This window comes from Felis catus, chromosome B3 (genome assembly GCF_018350175.1).
Source record: "Felis catus isolate Fca126 chromosome B3, F.catus_Fca126_mat1.0, whole genome shotgun sequence".
NCBI lineage: Eukaryota > Metazoa > Chordata > Mammalia > Carnivora > Felidae > Felis > Felis catus.
In genome coordinates, this window is record NC_058373.1 from 15,078,048 (window position 1) to 15,097,298 (window position 19,251).

At 47.5% G+C, this 19,251-nt stretch overlaps 1 long non-coding RNA gene across 2 annotated transcripts in view; it reads left to right on the forward strand.

Annotated features, from left to right (window-relative positions):
• Positions 1-15,200, forward strand: part of LOC109500536 — a 63,728-nt gene extending 48,528 nt beyond the window's left edge. Inside the window, exons 2-4 of one of the 2 annotated variants that reach the window (XR_006598938.1) lie at positions 10,690-10,773; positions 13,787-13,914; positions 15,143-15,200. This is a non-coding gene — a long non-coding RNA (uncharacterized LOC109500536). Of the gene's footprint in view, positions 1-10,689; positions 10,774-13,786; positions 13,989-15,142 lie in introns of those variants that run through there. The other variant, XR_002158141.3, reaches the window with a different exon arrangement.
• The last annotated feature ends 4,051 nt before the right edge of the window (positions 15,201-19,251 follow it).

Genomic DNA, 19,251 nt, shown 5'->3' on the forward strand with positions numbered 1-19,251 from the left:
GGGCAGCCGAACGCCCTGGCCCTCTGGGGCTCGCCATCCTTGGTGAGTTCACACCGCCGTCCCGTGTGAATCCTTAACGTTCACAGGTCGGATAGAAAAATCTTGAACACATGTTACGAAAAGAATTACAGGATGGGTCTCCCTAATGAAGGAAAATGGGTCGGCCCAGTTAAAGAACCACCCAGTGAGAAGCGCCCCCCCCCCCCCATGCTGGCCGCGGTGACCTCGGGATCATTCAACCTGACCCTATCCAGGTCTGTTCCTCTCGGTCAACCTCACCCCCTACCCCATTAAAAAAGTAGGAGGAGGAGGAGGAGGAGAAGAAACGAAATGTGCAAACAGCCTCTTCTCATTTTGAGGAACACGCCTTGGCAACACGTGTGCGCGCAGCCCCCAGAAGCCCAGAACTTTCTCCCAGAGCCGAGCCGGAGGCTGCAGGGGACGCACCCGCACCCGCACCCGGCGGCATCTGGGAGCGCGGGGCCGGCCCCGCAGGAGTTAAAGCCGGAGGCGGACAAAAGGGAGGCCGCCGTGGCTCCTGTCCTCGGCTATCAGTTGCAAATGGAAAGACTGGCCTCTGGACGCTACCTCCCGCCAGAAAGGGCATTTTATTACAGGTTATGACAAGTTGCCGAGAGACACGGAGAACTCAATAAGAAGGAGCGGCGGGTGGAATCACAAATGCTCGAGATGTTTGGAAGACAGAGCGAAGATGGCTTCAAATGATAGGTGTGAGCCGGGCTCGAGATGGAATCCGGTGGGCGCCGCGGCGCGTGGGTGCGCGGGGCCCGCGGGGCGACGCGCGGGGGGCCGAGGCGCCGCCCCCCTGCGTCCCCCTGAGCCCTAGGGCGCCAGGTCCCAGCAACCCGCGCCCTCCCTCCCGGAGCCGCGCCGCCCACGGCCCCGCGATCGGCCCAGAAAATTCGCGCCACCCACCCCTTTCCCGGCGCGCAAATTTGCGTCTTAGGTTCCAGGCGGCAAGCGTGCATTTCCCTGTCTCCCCGGCTCTGTTTCTTTGCGGACCTCTGCGAGAACAGGGATGTGCCCCCCACACGCTCCCCCTAGATCTCCTTTGAGTTGTTTTGGGTTTACTCTGAGTTTATATCCTCTCGCCTAGTTAAAACAGAAAAAAAAAAAAAAAAGGAAAAGAAAAAAAGAAAAAGGAATCGAGCAGACTTTTATTTTCTGTAAGGTGGGAGACGCGGCCTTGGGGGTTTCTGCTAAGTCTGCTGATTTTGCAGGGTGGGGAACGCGTCCTCTCTCTCCCTGGCAGCGTTTCAAATGTTTTTCATCACCCATCGCCAGTGGAAAATAGTTTTGTCTCTGTGAGTGCTCAGACCTGCCTCGCCTGGCCCTCAACTCGGAGTAGGGTAGGGGACCCCAAACGGAGCACAAAGCCAGCGCCCCACAGGGAAGTGAGATTGCAAGATTTGGGTTGGTCTGGGGATGCCAGTCGAGTAGGGGTCGGGATGGTGGCTCAGTTATCTGCAGAAATGCAGGACAAAAGGGGCGGGGGGGGGGGGAGGCAACGTTGTATCCTCCAAAGGGTGATATGTTTCTCCAAATTCTAGCCCCATTTCTCATATCTAGAGAAGGCGTGGCTAGTAGTTTCAAAAGCAAGCCTCCGTCCAAAATTCGTTGCTTTGAAGGATTCGAACTCCGTGAAAGCCAGAAAACTAGAAACTTTCTGCCAGCAGTGCTTAGCGCGCCATAGCAAAATGCATTAAACACAAAAACAAAACCCCAAACCCCACAGATCCTTCTTTCCCCCCTCCCGACGCCCATCTGAAAAAAATTATGCAAATAAAACATGAACCTCTATCGTTGAGGAGGGAGAGAAATTAGATAAACTGTAAACAAACAGCTAGGGTCCATCAGTATTTCCCATTCAAGAAAGAAGGCTGGGTCCTGAGGGGTGTTTGAAAAATTGTTCCAGGGCTTGGCTGATGAGTGAAGCGGATAAAATGTATCAACCCGAAAAAGTTGTAGGGAGTGGTTTTAAATAGTTTCTTGGAAGCACGGTCTTGGGCACATGGTACCCCTCCCCCACACCATGCAACAAGACCGGTGTAAACCCAACTTAGTTTTTCTAACCTCAATACAATCTTCTACTGTTAGTTTTTTTTCCAAAACTATTTATTCTCTTGTCAAATATGCCTGATTTTTTTTAAATAAACCACTGTTTACTGTTCCACTGGAACTTTCGGTTAAACGTCCCTCCCCCCCCCCAACCACTTTGTCAGACAGACAAATAGATCTACAAGTTGGGAAGGTTCATATTGTAACAACTGAGGCTGAAAAACAAGTCGTGAGTGCCCACGGTGGGCACCTGCTGCAGAAAAGACGCTGAATTTAAAAAGCCACTAAACTGAGTGAAAAAGGCGCCTAAAATAGATAATTTTTATAGCACGGAAGTTACAGAATGAATAGGATAGGAGATACTATTTTTCTGTCATGACGTGCGCCATTAGTACCTTGAAGATGAAACTATATTTCCCCCAAAGACCGATTTACTGGGTTGTTTTTGTGGGCAAACTCTTAAGAACTGAAACATGCAAAATGCTTGTTCTTTACACGCCTGGCCATCAACAACCAATCAGCTAAAAGGTTTGCAGAACTCTAGAGTTCTTTTCATGGAAAAAGTAACCCGTAGACAAAGTTTTAGCCCCCACGATGGATAAACCTTCCTCTAATGTTTGGCTTCTTGAAAAGATTGGGAGAGAGAAATTGTAAACGAAATCACTCCCCGGCTTGGTCTGTGTGGACTGGAAAGCTTAGAAATCTGATGAGGCAAAAAGAGCCATAGGGGAATGAAAACTGCGTAAACATGATGCTCATTTCTGTGTTGGGGCACAGTCTCACCACCTAAGAATCAATCTTTATTTACTTTTTGTTCTCTCTTCCTTTTTGGAGTCTGGACACACACACACACACACACACACACACCCCAACTTGTTCTCCAGAACCAAACTTCAATATGCTTAAAACTTCATTGATTTCTCTATACTGTGCCCCTCCCTCTTTCTGGAAAGAGCCAATTATTGAGTGAAGAAAATCACATATCTCAACCCCCCCCCCCCCACACCCTTCCAAAAAGAAAAGAGGACAGAGAGATTTAAAAGTAGAAGACACACGAAGCTGTCACAAACAGTGCCCCGGGAGGAGGGAAAAAGTTGCAAAAGGGAGAAAGGTCATGTGTAAGAAAGTTGAAACAAGAGTTGTCATCTGTAACTGACTGAAATTGACCTGGCCGAGGTGTTCTGTACCGGGGCAAAAAAATGGGAACAGACTTGCTCCTGGGAAGAGAATCAGAATGAAGGCACTAGTGAGGAGGAAAGGAGAGGTACGTGGAAATCCGCAAAGTCCCCAGGAATATTTTTTGGCTCCCCTGTCCCATCTTTACAAATCTTCCAGTCAGCTTGCAGAAGAACTGGAAAGCAGGGCCAGCAAGACAACACAGAATTCTGAGGAAGCCGCAAACTGGCTGAGCCCCTTTGTAGGGAGAGCGGGAACATCTCTTTTTATGGGTTTCCTCCCTTCTGAGGCTGAGAATAATAAACTCAAGTGGCTGCCCGTCAGCCCCTGTCCATCTTCTTTAGCAAACTTGACATAGTGGAAGAAATATGACACGTGAATTATTAAAGAGGAGCTAGTTGACTTCTAACCCTGATTGCTTTTCTCAGACCCCATTACCTGCACATTTATCTAGCAATACAGTACAGGAATTACAGGGCGTGCAAGCTAGGCAGAAAAGAGGAGAAAGCGAAGCCAGGGTTTGTGAAAATACCAGGGAAAAGCAGGGTGTTTTACGTTCCCAGTTGCCCCACTCCGGGGGGTGTTACAGAAAACAAACCACTCTTCTGAGAAAAGGTTCAGTTTCTCTGTCCAGGAGAGCAGAGACAAGAGTGTAAAGGGACTTCAGCAACACCTGACATCTGATTCCCAATTCCCTTTACGAAAAGCGTCCCGGGATTTTAGTTTTCTTGATCTTCAACCTGATGGAAATGAGTTCCTCACTTTCTTTTAAGGAGACCGCCAAGACCCTAAGTTGGACTCTCCCAAGACCTGGGGAAACATCCAGAGACGATTTAATTTAGGCAACTGATAATATTATAAAAATCAGCAATAATCATTCAGGCATGCACACAAAAGTTGCTTTGTGTTAATTAAGCGGCCATTATCCCATGGGCTTTAGTAACTGGGCAGCTGTTGGTTAGGCTAAAATAGGAAGGGGTTTTGGAACACTTTGGAGCTTCTTCTTTTAAAAGGAACAAAGGGAGAGGTGCAGCAGCAATAATAATAATTAATACTAATAACAACAATGTCCTTTGGGCAGAGATTCGTATATCCCGTTGCCAGGGCGGAGGTAATAATTGAATCTATCCCAAACCTGAGTGATGGAGCGGTCCATCTGACAGAGGAGCCAGGAGGCAAGTGATGGATACTATTGTCCAAACGTGACCCTCCATTAACACCACCTATCAGCATCTGGATCCTGTCACCGTGTCCCATCGCAGAGCCAAGAGGCTGCCTGGCACATTCCAAGTGCTTCTAGGGCTTTCCGGCTGCACTCAACCTTGCATCAACTAAATGGGTGGGGAGGCTGACCCGAACCTCGCTTTCTCTCTCTCTGCACTCGCCTTATTACCCTTTCGCGGGCCCATTGTCTGGCAGGTGCTGGCAATTTGCTCTTTATCGCGCCTCTGTTTACGAGGGCTTTTTTCTTAATAATAACAAAGGGAGAAATGGTATTAATATGAATTAACACAATAAAATGAAACAGTTTTGGGACTCCACCAAATGAAACATCTCCTCCTCTAATTGGAGCTGGAGAGAAAGGGGAGGGGGAGGGGAGGAGCTGGGGGAGGGGGAAGGGGGAGATACAGATGACCTACTGGGTGACAGGCACAGGTTGGAAGGGTGACATTTTATTGTAAGCCTCCCAATGAAAGGAAGAAAAGGAAGGGACCAGTCAATTTAATGCGGGGACCAAGAGTGCAAGAGTGTTGCTAAGAGACAGAGATGCTGCTAAAGTTCTATCAGAAGCACTACTCTGACCTTATGCAAATAGAGGCGGCCAACTCTTTGTGGAGCGGCTGAAAATTCCACCCCCTGTGTCACCAATACCTGGCATCGAGCCTTTTATTCAAATGTCCTCTAAACACACACACAGAGGATGTGACAAAGCATGACACATTTAGGGGCTGAAGGGGAAAAAAAAAACCAGACAAAATTGGGGGAATGATGATAATAGTAATAATTTTTAAAAACCCAGAAAAAAAAAAAACCCGACACCAGATCTTGCTGTGGAAATGTCACCCATCTTTACCTTCTGTCACTGTCATTTCCTGGAGCTGAGAAGTAACCTAAAGATTCAGAAATTGCCGTCTCACGGCAGAAACAAGCCTATTAAGACCCCGCCGTGGCGCCTAAAGTACTGCCCCCTAATTTACACCCCAGGAGTGTGGGAAGGGGGTGGTGTGAGGGTGCGTGGGCAGGGGGTGTGAAAGCCTAGTGCAGCCTAGCGCTATGACACCATACGCGCGCCCCCAACAAAATCAAATACGTATGATTCTCCTTCTGTTTTGACTATCCACTCTAGGATGGGGTTAAATGCGAGAGGCAAGAGGGGTTCGGGGCCGGTTGGGTCTTCCAGGAAGTTGACTGTCCTGATGCTGGCACAGACTGGGAAGGCGACAGGTTCCGGAGGGCGGCCTGGGGGGCGGCACCCAGGTGGGCGGGGCTCGGACCTGAGCGGAAGGTGGGCGCACGGACCCACCGGCCTGCGAGCCCTGGAGGAAGGGGACGCCCCCCGCCCCCCGCTGCCCCTCTGCAGCAGACGGCGCGACTCCAGCCCCAGCGCCCCCGCTCCACTGTGCAGCCCTCGAGGGGCCGTCGAGACAAACTGTATCTTAGGGCTCGGTGTTGCCATCTTGGAGCCTCTGGGTTTGCCGCTTTGGGCGGCGGGACCCTGGGGTTAGGGTGTGTGCACCCGCCCTTCCAACGGTCCAGGCCACATTCCTTCTCTTCCTTCCCCCTCCTCTCCTTTTCCCTCCAGGGTAGCATTTGACCCTCGCTGCTTCGTTGCAAAACACGTGGCAAGGGAACCACGTTTCTCAGGGCAATCTTCCTGCGAGAGAACCACGCGAACTTAGGGTGCCAGTCCTGAGAAGTTGCCAAACAGATGACACGGTTCTCGGGGGTGGTTCCCCCTCCCCCCGGGGCCACCCCAGGCTGCAGCCTCGGGAACTTCTAGAGCTTAGAGCCAGGCGTACGGGGAAGGGGAGCGGGGAGGAGAGGGCGGCCTCACCCACCGCCCCGCCGGCGCTTGGAGCCTCCGCCTCGGACTGGCTGCGGCCAGAACCCAGCCCAACCTGGAAACTTCTGCCGGTTCCTCAGGCGCCCTCTTGCCCCCCAGGGACGCCTAGCTGCGGCGGTGTAGAAACATCCGTAAGTCATGGCAAAGCACCAACACGCACAACTTTGCAAACTCAGTTTAACCAGCGGGCTTTTTACCCACTTGCCTCCCTCCTTCGCTTTTGATTTCCGTGTTGATAAAATGCCCACCGTTTCGCGTCTTTATGGTAATAGTCGCAAATGAATTCATGTAATGACCTGGGAGGGGGGCGTTGGGGGGCATTTCAAGCGTTCAGTGGAGGATAACTTCCCAGGGCAACTTCTCCCTAGGACCCTCCCGCGTCCCCTCTTAATGGTGGGACTTTTCATAATGTGCACAATACTATTAAAATTTCATATTAGCAGTGTGTATGGTGAACTTTGTAATGGGAAATTCAATAGCTGCTGTAAATATTAATGGAATATGAAATGAAGCCACAGCCTCGACCAGCCCTGACAGTAAAACGGAGTGAGCATGTGGCGGCCCCGGGGCGAGAGAGGCCTTTCCTCTTGTCGCTCTCGCTTTATTACATTAGCGCGGGCCTCCCCGCGCCGGCGTGGGCTCAGAAGCCGAGGCGCCGGGTCACCCATGACAAATGTCCCCGTGTCTCGCCAACAGGCCCCGCCTGGCCCTGCCACTCCATCTGCCCAACAGGTCCCCGGGGAGTGCTTGCGGGTGTCAGTTTCAGGTAAAGAGCTCTTGAAAGCGCCAAGTCTCCAAAAAGGCTGCAAGGATTCCAGCGCCTCCCCCCGTCCCCGAGGCCCGGGTCGCCTCCACCGCGAGCTGAAGCCGCACCCGGGGCGGGGGGGGGGGGGGGGGGGGGAGAGGGTCGGGGGTCGGGAGGGGACCTCAAGCGAGTTTCCGGGATGGAAAGCGCTCTTAGGGGAGCCAGATCCCTCCTTTCCTCCCTCCCTCACCTGGATCCCTCCCCGCCTCCGGCCCAGGGGACCGAGCCTCCCAGTTGGACGTGGGGCGTGGGCAGGGAGTCTGCCGGGGGACTGGGGCCTGTTGGGGCCGAGGGGGTCCGTGCAGGCCGGCCGTCCCGGTCCGGTTCTTTGCCGGGTCTCCATCTGTCGCCTTCTGCGCCTACGTGGCACGGGCCGCCCAGGCGAGCCTGCGACAGTGCGGGGCAGGGAGCCGATTCGCGGCGACCTAAGTCGCCCCCGCCGCAGACCCCTGGGTCCCCAAAAGCAGCCTCTCCCCGCGCGAATCTTCGGGAAACCAGAGGGGAGGGCGTGCGTGGCCGAGGGAGGAGCCGCGCCGAGTGCGGCCGCGCTCGCGCGCGTTGGATTGGTTCCGAGCCCCGGTCGCCGCCGAGGAGGGTCCCGCGCGGCTCCGCGCGCTGACAAACGTGGCCGTCAGCACCTCCGGCGGCCCCGGCGGGTTATTTCAACAGGCTGGGAAAGATCGGCGTTTTGAGTGGCAGGCGACGCCTCGCCACGCTCGCAGTGTTTGGGCTGGAGCGACGGCACTTAGGAGAGCTTAGTGTGAGATGGGACATTAATCTGCACTCGTTAAGAGACAGCCCGTCGGCACTTCCCCGGGGCTCTCCCCCCCCCCCCCCCTTCCGGCCTCCGACGCCCTCCCCGGCGCTCGGCCACTCCCCGCCCGGCCCTGCCCCGGGCGCGCGGTGTCGCGGGTCCACGCGCGACAGAGGAGAGGACCCCGGGGTTACAGTGGAGGCCAGGCGGCCGCGTGTGGGTGGGTGGGGGGACAGCGGGCGCCAGGCGAAGGTTAAAGTCAAAATCGACTTACGGTCCAGCCTGGGCCGGCGCTCTGGAGGGTCCTGGCACCAACCCCCTGTCATTGTCGCCTGTTTGCAAGCGGGGAGAGTGGCTCCTTAATCACCGATGGGCTTTTTCTCAAGCCACAGAGCACACAGGCGCTTAGCACCCTCGCTGCGAACTCAGGGCAGTTGTCTCCCTGTTTCCCTAGTACTGACCCCCCCCCCCAAGTTTCACCGGTGTGCAGTCAGCCACGATCACCCCTTAACCACGGGTCTATGGGGTCACTTTTCTATGTTCACTGGAGCCCCCCTCCCCACCCCACCCCTGCCTGTTCAATGATTTCCTGTCCAGCAACCCCCCTCCACCCCCCCCCCCCCCATAAATCCGGAATGGTTCTCTCATCTGCTCCAGAGGCAGGCAAACTGCAGAGCTGAAATAACGGAATTGAAATAACGCGCGTTCGCTTGTGCACCCGGGGGGCTTCCCTGCGGGGGTAGTTTCAACAAGGGTATCCACTTTTTTTTTTTTGAGACCCATTGCAAAGCTTCAGGCATGGTTTGCATTCTGCGGGGGGGGGGACGCTCCGACCGGTTCCCCCACCCCCCCCCCCCGCTGTTATTTGTACCCCCTCCAGGTTAGGCTGCCGCATCTGTTTCTTTGGGTCCGTTAAATCCCCTTCCTCCACCCGAGATGGCTCAACTTCTTCCCCCTGCTCTTGAAAAGAGTAACACTTTGGAAAGAAAAAAAAAAAAAAAAAAAAAAAAAAAAGGACAAGAAATAGATATAGGTTTTGTAAGTGTTAAATAACTTTCTCAGCGTGTATTAAAGGAAGATTGTATTTTATCAACAGCTGATTGATGCAGCCGTGTGATCCTGTCGGTTTGTCTATAGTATCATATTTATTTAACCTGCTGAGGGACCGTGTTCAGGGGCAGCCTGCTCATGCTGACAAGATCATGCACATTACACACTACCCCAGGTATTTTGATTGATTGTTCCCACCCCAAAGCCTTTGGTTCATAATTTAGCCCAGCAGGCTCTGCATCACAGGCTAGGTTTCAAAAAAAAAAAAAAAATCCTGTAAGAGATTTCAATGAACAACTACGGCCAAGAAACCTTTCTCCACCTGCAACCCCCAAATATTTTAAATACCTCCTGAGATGGTTCAGTGTGGGTAATTACAGGGCACACAACCTTTATCTACTCTGGTTCCCCAAGTGTAATCAGATTATTCATTTTGATTTGTGGCTGGGCTAACATTTCCTTAACTGGGGGGTGGCAAGGTGGTTGGGTGTCGTGGTGAAAATGCCAAATAGTGTGGGCTTCTCTTTTCTTTTCCTTTGCTCTCTTTCAATAACAGCTATGGGATGTGGAAAGCAGAAGACAAAATGGTTTGTTTTTTGTTTTTTGTTTTTTGTTTTTTTACAGTTTTCTGAGGTTGCACTGGGAATTGGTTCCTGACCTCCTCTGGCAGCAGACTGGATTGTTACTAATATTCAATGGCCCCAGACCCCCAACCCCGTGGGTGAAAAAACGATTCTTTTCCCCCCCCACAAGAACAAACTGTCCATACATACACTTTCATACTATTTGGGTCTTTTCAAGTAAATGATCCTAATGATCTGGGCACATCCTAGTGAAATTAGCACTACCTATTGACGGACCAGTGAATAATTACTTCCTATGAGATTTCTGGAGGAAAAGAGTTTTCTCCTTGACTTTCAAAAAACTAACACCAACAGAGTACGCATGGGTATGGGTACTAATTTGTGCTTGAAAAAATAGTGTTTCCAAAAATGGAACACGTTTTTTGGTGCATCTTCTTGGGTTTCTATTAATCGGGTTAGCAACGGGTGTGTGTGTGTGTGTGTATAAAAGTAAAGTTTCAAATGTGTGTTCTTTTCTCAGTAATAGACATACTGTTGTTTATTGTGCTTGCTACTTTTATGTTTGTCCTTCAGAAACTCTTGGGATGACTCATGAAGCCTGGAAAGGCCACCTTAGCACTGTTATGAATCTCTTTGTCGATCAGAGTTTCATTTTGTCATTCTAGATCAGATGGGAAGGTCATTATCAGTGTGGTTAATTGCATAAGTATATAATGCTGCACCGGAGGGTGAAGATTCATAGCATTTTAAAAAGATGTTAAGTGCATAATTGCCCCCCAAATAAGTCAGCGCATCTAAAGTAATTATTTTTTCTCGTCAGGTCTTAGGTTAACATTGCAGGAGAAATTCTTGCATATCCCAGTGATAGCAACAATGGCAACATTTATAATTAAAACTTTCTTACTCTCTCATCCATTCATCTACTCATTCATTCATTTCCCTCCCTTTCGTGCTGTTATTCACAAAAATGCATCTTTTGGCTTGATTGTGTACTTTATAATGATGGTAAAGAGATTAATCAAATGTGATCTCTACTTTCCATTCCAGTGAACATTTCCTTTTAATTGTCCCTTAGACTTGGGGCAGGTGTGGGTGACTCTGATGGCATACCTTCTTTGCTGACAATACTAAGTTCAGCAATTTTTCTTAATCCTTTGATGTTGCTATTTATCCCTAGATGGTGTTCAGTGACAAGACCCAAACTATTTGCAAAACTCCAGGACATGCGTCTTTCTGCGGACAAAAACAGACATTATCAAAAGTAAGTACAGACACAACATCCACAGAGACAGAGAAAAGGGTAGGCTGACAAAGGAAATATTTACCTATGACAGAGTGTCAGTCAGGGGGCCCTAAGGTAGCAAATGAATTAAGATGAAGGAAAGGCCAATTTGTGGTGAACGAAATCTCCACATTTTAATGAGGCGAGCTAAGGAGTTCTGAGCTACGCTGTAAATCAATTTGCAGCCTTTTCCCAAACCGTTTTTACAAATCATTGGTGTGCATTGAAAATAAACCTTTTTTTAAAGCCATCCACCACCAGGTTTCTTTAATAGAATGCAATGTATATTATCCCCAATAATGACAAAAAAAACCCAAAAAAAACTTTCCAATATTGTCTCCGGGGGAGACCAATAAATTGGCTGGGCTCTCATTTCTTTCCAAGGGGGCACCTTTGCCACGTTTAATACATGCTCACTCACAGACACGTACGCGACTGAACTTGTTTGAAGTTTGACCACTTCTTAGCTCTGCAGCCCTGGGCACACGTTACTACAATTCTCTGCTCCTCAGTTTCCTCATCTAGTGAAATTATAATAGTGCCTGCCTCGGGGGTTGCTGTAAGAAGCGAGTTAAGACACACCGCTCCTAAGGCAGCGTCCGCCGTGTATCTATTACTAGGCTGGCATCTGCTAACATCGCAGACCACCGTTTGCATCAGTGTCGCGTTGTGTTATTGACAACAGTGCTTTTTGTTTTTTTAACGTTTATTTATTTTTGAGACAGAGAGAGACAGAGCTTGAACGGGGGAGGGTCAGAGAGAGAGAGGGAGACACAGAATCTGAAACAGGCTCCAGGCTCTGAGCCATCAGCACAGAGCCCGACGCGGGGCTCGAACTCACGAACCATGAGATCATGACCTGAGCGGAAGTCGGACGCTTAACCCACTTAGCCACCCAGGCGCCCCAACAGTGCTTTTATTTACGGCCACCCACCGCGTTGCGATTACACTCCAAAACTTCAACTCTGTATTTGAAGTGGTTCTATGAAGGCGCTGAACTGCAGTGCAAAACCGTCCCTGGGGCCGAGCGATGACTGTCTTGCTCCCAGTCTCCCGAGCCCCAGTAAGTCGCCTTCCTTGTAAATGTCAAGCTGAAACGCTGCTGCAGGGTGTGGTTGGCACGCCACTGAATGGTTTGTAGGCTGAGTCACAGGAAAATTCCGCTAAGAGCCTCTAAAAAGGCAAACAGTATGTGACTTCTTCTTAGCCCCTGGTTTGGTAAGGATGCCAGCACACTGCCTCCCCATTTTGCCTTATGTACTTAAGTCCTTCAAATTTTAACAGCCTCTGGATTTTATGATATTCTTTTCCTATGTGCTAGGAATTATCTTCTATGAAGCTGTTCAAGTTTAAATGTATTAAAGAAATTTTTTTTTTTTAAGTTTAGGGTCACAGAGGCGCCTGGGTGGCTCAGTCGGTTAAGCGTCCGACTTCGGCTCCGGTCATGATCTCATGGTTCGTGAGTTCGAGCCCCGCGTCGGGCTCTGTGCTGACGGCTCAGAGCCTGGAGCCTGTTTCGGATTCTGTGTCTCCCTCTCTCTCTGCCCCTCCCCCGCTCATGCTCTGTCTCTCTCTGTCTCAAAAATAAAACATTAAATTTTTTTTTTTTAAAGTTTAGGGGCACCTGGGAGGCTCAATCAATTAAGCATCAACTCTTGGTTTCGGCTCGGGTCGTGATCTCACGGTTCCTGAGTTTGAGCCCTGAGTCCGGCTCGGTGCTGACGGCATGGAACCTGCTTGGGATTCTCTCTCTCTCTCTCTCTCTCTCTCTCTCCCTCTCCCTCTGTCCCTCTCCTGCTGGCACTGTCTCTGTCTCTCTCAAAATAAACAAGTGCACTTAAAAAAAAAATAAAGGTTTAAAAAAGAATTTTTTAAGTGTATTTATTTTGAGAGAGAGAAAGACAGAGAGTAAGCAGGGGAGAGGCAGAAGGAGAGAGAGAGAGACAGTGACAGAGAGAGAGAGAGAGAGAGAGAGAGAGAGAATCCCAAGCAGGCTGCATGCTGTCAGCACAGAGCCTGACTCAGGGCTCGAACTCAGGAACCCTGAGATCATGACATGAGCTGAAACTAAGAGTCAGACCCTTAACTGATTGAGCCACCCAGGCACCCCAAGTTTAAATTTCTTTTTTAACACAAAAGGATGTTTCCTCATTTCCTCATGTTAGGATATTGATTAAAAACTAGAGTCTTGGTATGAAGAGGAATAGAGTTAGATAATACACTTTTTTCAGGGTTTGATTTTTTTTCACATGTTGACTTTTGGAATTAAGACAAAGCCAGTTTCGACTGGGAATAAAATCAGCATTGCCTCAACTATGGGATATCTTTCTTTATGTTTTTGAGCTGATCTAGTGCCATTCCAGATAGTAACTCAAGATCTGGGCTAAATGGAACCAGAGTCCTTGAATGGCAGCTAACAGCACCCGTCCCCAGTCCCTCCAAGTCACCCTCCAAGGATACAGAATATGACTTGCTTTTGTTACAATTAGATCGCAGAACCTCAGGTAGGAATAGTTTTCATTTTATGTCACTTCCCAAACCAGATCTTGCAAACACGTCCAGACAGGAGCTGGTGTTTTCTTACACATGTTAACATTGACCTTGCCACCTAGAATCAACCCCCCCCCATCTGTTTAAATCAGCATTCCATATCCCTTTCACATCTTTTCTTTTCCACCTGCTCCGTGGGATAAGCCAGTCTGTTTCCACTCTGCACATAAGCCAAAAATCTGTAGAGTCCCAAGAAGTTGGACTTTCAGTGACTTTAAGATGCAGAAAACCAGGCATGCAATTTGCTCATTGGCTGACATATTTCCTCCTAAATACCTGCCATTGCTGTGTTTGATAGGAAAAGTGCATCTCAGATATTTCAAGTCAGTTTCAGTGTTAAGTATTTTCTCACCTTTTAATTAATTCACTCTTAGATCAGGGAAAGGTAACTTCAGTGAAATATACATAACTTCCTGTGTGTCTTTTTGTGGTTATTCCATAGGCCTGGAAGGAATCTTTGACTTTCTCCCATTTGAACAAACAACAGCTTCAAAGTGGTCGACAGTGTACTAAGCAGAGATACGAGAATATCCCCAGAAAGGAAAATACACCACGACCAAGTTGTTTCCTGTATGTGAATGCTGAGATTTAAGGAAATATCGTGGCTCCCCTTTAACTCACAAATAAATTCTTTTTTTTTTTTTTGAACAATTGCTCCCTTTGAGATTTGCAAATAGTTCCAGTAGTTTACATAGTTCTTTTTTCCTCCTTCCTTTTAAGTATACCTCTTAAGTAAGCAGACACTTTAACTTGCCTTCTTATTAGACAGCTTTTTCTTTATTGCCTTTTCATAGCACAGCTATCAAAAATAAGATAATACGCAAGATCTGGGACCTAATCAGCTTTCTGGCTGAGTTTAAAGAGTCTAGAGGCTGTTTAAAGGTAGCTCTGGTTATGTGTGCGGGCTTTACTGCCTTGTTTGCTCGACCACATTTTGATGGAGAGGGTAATGTGTTTGCTAGATAAGGCAAAAGGGACCAGCCAAAAAAGCAAGGCTCTGTTTGATAAACCCTGACATATTTAGCCATTTTTCTCCCACATGAAAGGAAGCTTTAAAACTCTAAGAAAAATAGAGGTGTCCGTTCAAGCACGCTAATGTTGATCAAGACAAAAAAAAAAAAGAAGTAAATAAAGAAAATGGGCATCTTTTAGTCTATTAAATTAATTATCTCCAGAGCTTATCACGCAGTTGAAAAGCTGGATAAAATACAAGTCTGTTTCTCGTTGTTGTCATTTGATGTGAAGGGTGAGTTCTTTAAGTCAGTGTACGTTGAAAAGACAGTTGTTCTGTTCAGCTTGACTTGCCCTGGTAGAAGGTTTGAACCCTGTATGAAGGAGCTCATTAAGCAAAGTTAAACTCTTATAAGGCCGATCAGCATGGACTTGGGATGAGAACTCAGTCTGAAATTAGGGTTGAACACACATGATGACAGTCTTTGTTAAGTGGCCTATAGCCTGAAAACAGATTTAAAAAGCCAGAATCAAAATATGTCACCGGACATCTACCGGTAACTAGAGGTCCACAGATAGCTTTACAATCTGGAATGATGTAAAAATGTTGGAGGTGAACTATTGATTATCTTATAATAATTTTCCTTTTCTAGAAAAAGTAAAGGAATAAAATGTCAGAAAGCTTCACAAAATAGAGCTGTCTCTCAAAATGAGACTTGAACTGGTGTAGGTATAAAAATAATTTGGGGCTCAATTTTTATCCCATGGTCACTTTCAGTTAATGTAGAAGGAAATATCAATCCTAAATCAATATCCTAGTAAATTTTTCTATTTTTTTTTTCTCTAGAAAAGACACTTTTCAGGTCACCTTGGTGGCTCAGTCGGTTAAGCATCTGACTTCAGCTCGGGTCATGATGTCACAGTTCGTGGGTTCGAGCCCCGTGTCGGGCTCTGTGCTGACAGCTCGGAGTCTGGAGGCTGCTTGGGATTCTGTGTCTCCCTCTCTCTCTGCCCCTCCCCTGCTTGCGCGTGCGCACTCTCTCTCTCTCAAAAGTAAATACACATTTTTAAAAATTAAAAAAAAAAGAAAAGATATTTTTCTGATTTCTTGTTTTTCTAAATCACAAGTATTTTTATTATTTTATTTTATTTTAAGATTTTATTTTTTTAAGTAATCCCTACACCTGAGGCAGAGCTCAGACTCACAATTCAGAGATCAAGAGTCATATGCTACACTGACTGAACCAGCCAGGTGCTCTGAGAGTGGGTTTTTTTTCTTGTTTGTTTTTTAAGATTTTATTTTTAGGTAATCTCTCCACCCAACCTGGTGCTTGAACTCACAACTTGGAGAGAAAGAGTCTCATGCTCTACTGACTGAATCAGCCAGGCGCCCCTATAGAACGTTATAAAAGATAATCACTTGAATTTTTAGAACTGTGTTTCTTCTATATATTAATCATTTTAAACATTTTTTATGGCTTAGTGTTAATAATCTCTATGAGTGTAGATTTTTAGATGAATTTAATGTCAACTAGGGATTAATGTGAATTAATTAAATTGACTGTATCTTCTTTAATGAGAAAAAAAGGATTTAGTTTTAATACTGATGATCTTAATAAAGCTTCTCTCTACTTATCTGTATTTTCTCAACATTAGGAATTATTTTTATTAGAAGGTGAATTAATTTAATAACGGCAGAGTGGGAAAACTTGAAATAAATCAAGTGATTGCAAACTGACTTTGCTATTGTTCTTGAGGCTGTGTAATCAAACCGAATAACTTTCAATTAGGAAAGACCCAATTTGTTGAAGCCACTTAAAAATAAAAACATAAATTGGAGTTCACGTTTATTTGTCTTTTGAAACAGCCATCCAACAGAATTTGAAACAATATCTACAACGGAAGGTAAACGAGCATTTAACACACCTGACTCCACTTGGTAAATTATAAGAAAAAAATCATGTTACAAACGCATCTCCAGTAGAATCACTGTCCCTAAGGATGCAGTACCATGAAATAAAATCCTAGCAGAAATCTGTGGGTCTCTGAGCGCCTGGGTGACTTAGTTGGTTAAGCGACTGCCGGTTGACTTCGGCTCAGCTCATGAGCTCACAGTTGGTGGGATCGAGCCCTGTGTCGGGGTCTGTGCTGACAGCATGGAACCTGCTTGGGATTCTCTCTCTCTCTCTCTCTCTCTTTCTCTGCCCATCTCCCACTTGCGCTTTCTCTCTCTCTGTCAAATAATACATAATTGAACTTAAAAAAAAAAAAAAGAAATCTTGGAGCTCTCTGAAATTAACTCATGGCTAAGTGACAAAGACACATGGAACTCCAAGCACATATCTGAAGTGCGTAGGTTTTATGACGCCTGTTGTACAAGGTAAGACGAATGGTTGTTGAGCACGTTAGACCACTGTGTAGCTCTTCTTCTGTATTTTGGGGAGCATTCATTGGACTTATAGGCTACAGTTCTTTTTTTAAATTAAGTTTTCACTTATTTGTTGTTTTTAATTTTTTAAAATATTTTACTTATTTTTTTTTTTTATAATTTTTTTTTTCAACGTTTATTTTTTTGGGACAGAGAGAGACAGAGCATGAACGGGGGAGGGGCAGAGAGAGAGGGAGACACAGAATCGGAAACAGGCTCCAGGCTCTGAGCTATCAGCCCAGAGCCCGACGCGGGGCTTGAACTCACGGACCGCGAGATCGTGACCTGGCTGAAGTCGGACGCTTAACCGACTGCGCCACCCAGGCGCCCCCAATATTTTACTTATTTTTGATAGAGACAGAGCACAAGTGGGGAAGGGGCAGAGAGAGAAGGAGACACACAATCCGAAGCAGGCTCCGGGCTCCGAGCTGTCAGCACAAAGCCCGAGGCGCCGCTCGAACTCATGGACCGTGAGATCGTGACCTGAGCCGAAGTCAGTTGCTCAACCGACTGAGCCACCCAGGCGCCCCCCTATCCTTCCCCTTATTCTATTGAGACTGTTGTCTTGCGCTTAAGGGCCCGACAAGCTCATTCCCAATGGCCTGTGCTTACAGATGGACGCATGTGATGGATGATGTGTTCTGCAGGCCGATGCTGGCGTCTTCCAGGGTGCATCCCCCAGCCAGTCAGACCTGAGGCTGCGTCTAAAACAAATGACGCGCTGATATGCTTACTCACTTTAAACCTGACAACATAGTGTTCTAGATCAGGAAGCTCCCAGTTTAAAACATTCCATGCCCAGATCTGGCTACCAAGTGGTGCCAGGCCATTGTAGCTTTGACTAGCACGACAATGTAGCTTTGGCCCCCGTTCTGGCTTTGCCAGGGAAAGAGTGGGTAATAGAATTCACTTCTCTGTCTTGTTGAGAATGCGAGGGATCCAAAGTCCCTAGCTCTGCGTCTGATACAGAAGATCTTCATAGGGGACGAATCTCATCATTACTCCTGAGGATGATGACTGTAATGGATGTCAGTTCCGAAATAAAATAAAGATCAGTTGAGACATTGTTGGGGTGGGATGTGCTAAATGTCCCAATAGAGCTTTCAAAGGGGATCAAGTAGGAAACAGGCATTGCAGGTGGTGGACTAAAGTATAAAAAAGTGGACTCCGTATAAAAAAGAACTTTCCAATAATTCGATTGGCTTATAAACATTTTAAAAAATGACCATCCTGGGGCGCCTGGGTGGCTCAGTCGGTTAAGCGTCCGACTTCGGCTCAGGTCATGATCTCACGGTTCGTGAGTTCAAGCCCCACATCGGACTCGATGCTGACAGCTCAGAGCCTGGAACCTGCTTCAGATGCTGTGTCTTCCTCTTTCTCTGCCCCTCCCCCGTTCGTGCTCCGTCTCTCTCTCTGTCTCTCTCTCTCAAAAATAAATAAACATTAAAAAAATTAGGTCAATAAATAAAAGTGACCATCCCATCTGTCTGGGGTGGCAGAGAGTAGATAATTGTGTTAGTTGGGGTTGAACAAATCAGTGCTTCCTAAACCTGGTTGCATGAAATGGAATCACCTGGGAAGCTTTAAAAATCCGCATTTTATAGATACATGAGAAACCTCTTCCCGCACAAACACAAGCATACCATTTCCAAGCGTAATTGCTGCTATTTGTTAGAAATGACACACTTGGACTGTGTAATACCGAGACAAGATGCCGCCCGCGCGGGAACAAAACTGTTTGCTTCTTAGATGGTTTCCTGCGAAACTCAGCAAATTACACCGTGCCTCCCTTTTCCCAATAACATTCTGGAGAACTCTCATGAACGTAAACATCAAGGACAGCCACAAAGGAAGAAGATACAGAAACCACAACACAGAGAGCATCCCCGAGCCAGGGTTTGGTTCCAAGTTCTTTTTTTCTGTTAATAAATGATATTGTAATGGTAGCTCCCATTTATAGAAGACATTATCCTGTTCCTAAATTGCTAGCTGAATGTTCCTAAACTCTCTGACACGAGCTTTACTTTCGCGATTGGGGGGATGGGAGCGTGGAACCAGATGGGGACTGATCATTCCAAATGCACACGGGGGCATGAAGGGGACTGTAGGTGGGTTGTGGGGACCAGGTGTGGTCATGGAGAGCGGTGGGGACCATAGCAACACGGACGGCATGGACCTTTTCTAAAGAGGGGTGCCACTGTTTGACCCCTTGTTAAATGTGACCTTGTGGAAACACAGATTCAATTTTATCACAGGTTTTGATATTTCAAGATAGCCTAGTAATTCCAAACTTCAAAATGTGAAGGTGGCCATTTAAAATATCATTTCGCAGTTCCAGACAGAGAATCCTGGAGGCTGGATCCGGCCTATGGGTCACTGGTGCTTATTCTATCTGGACCGGCTGATGGCTGTGGGTGCCTTCCATCATGAGTATTTTCCAACAGCATTTCTCAAACTTTGATGTGCATAAGAATCGCCTGGAGGGCTTGTTAAATCACAGACTTCTGGGTTTCATAGGAAGCGACTCT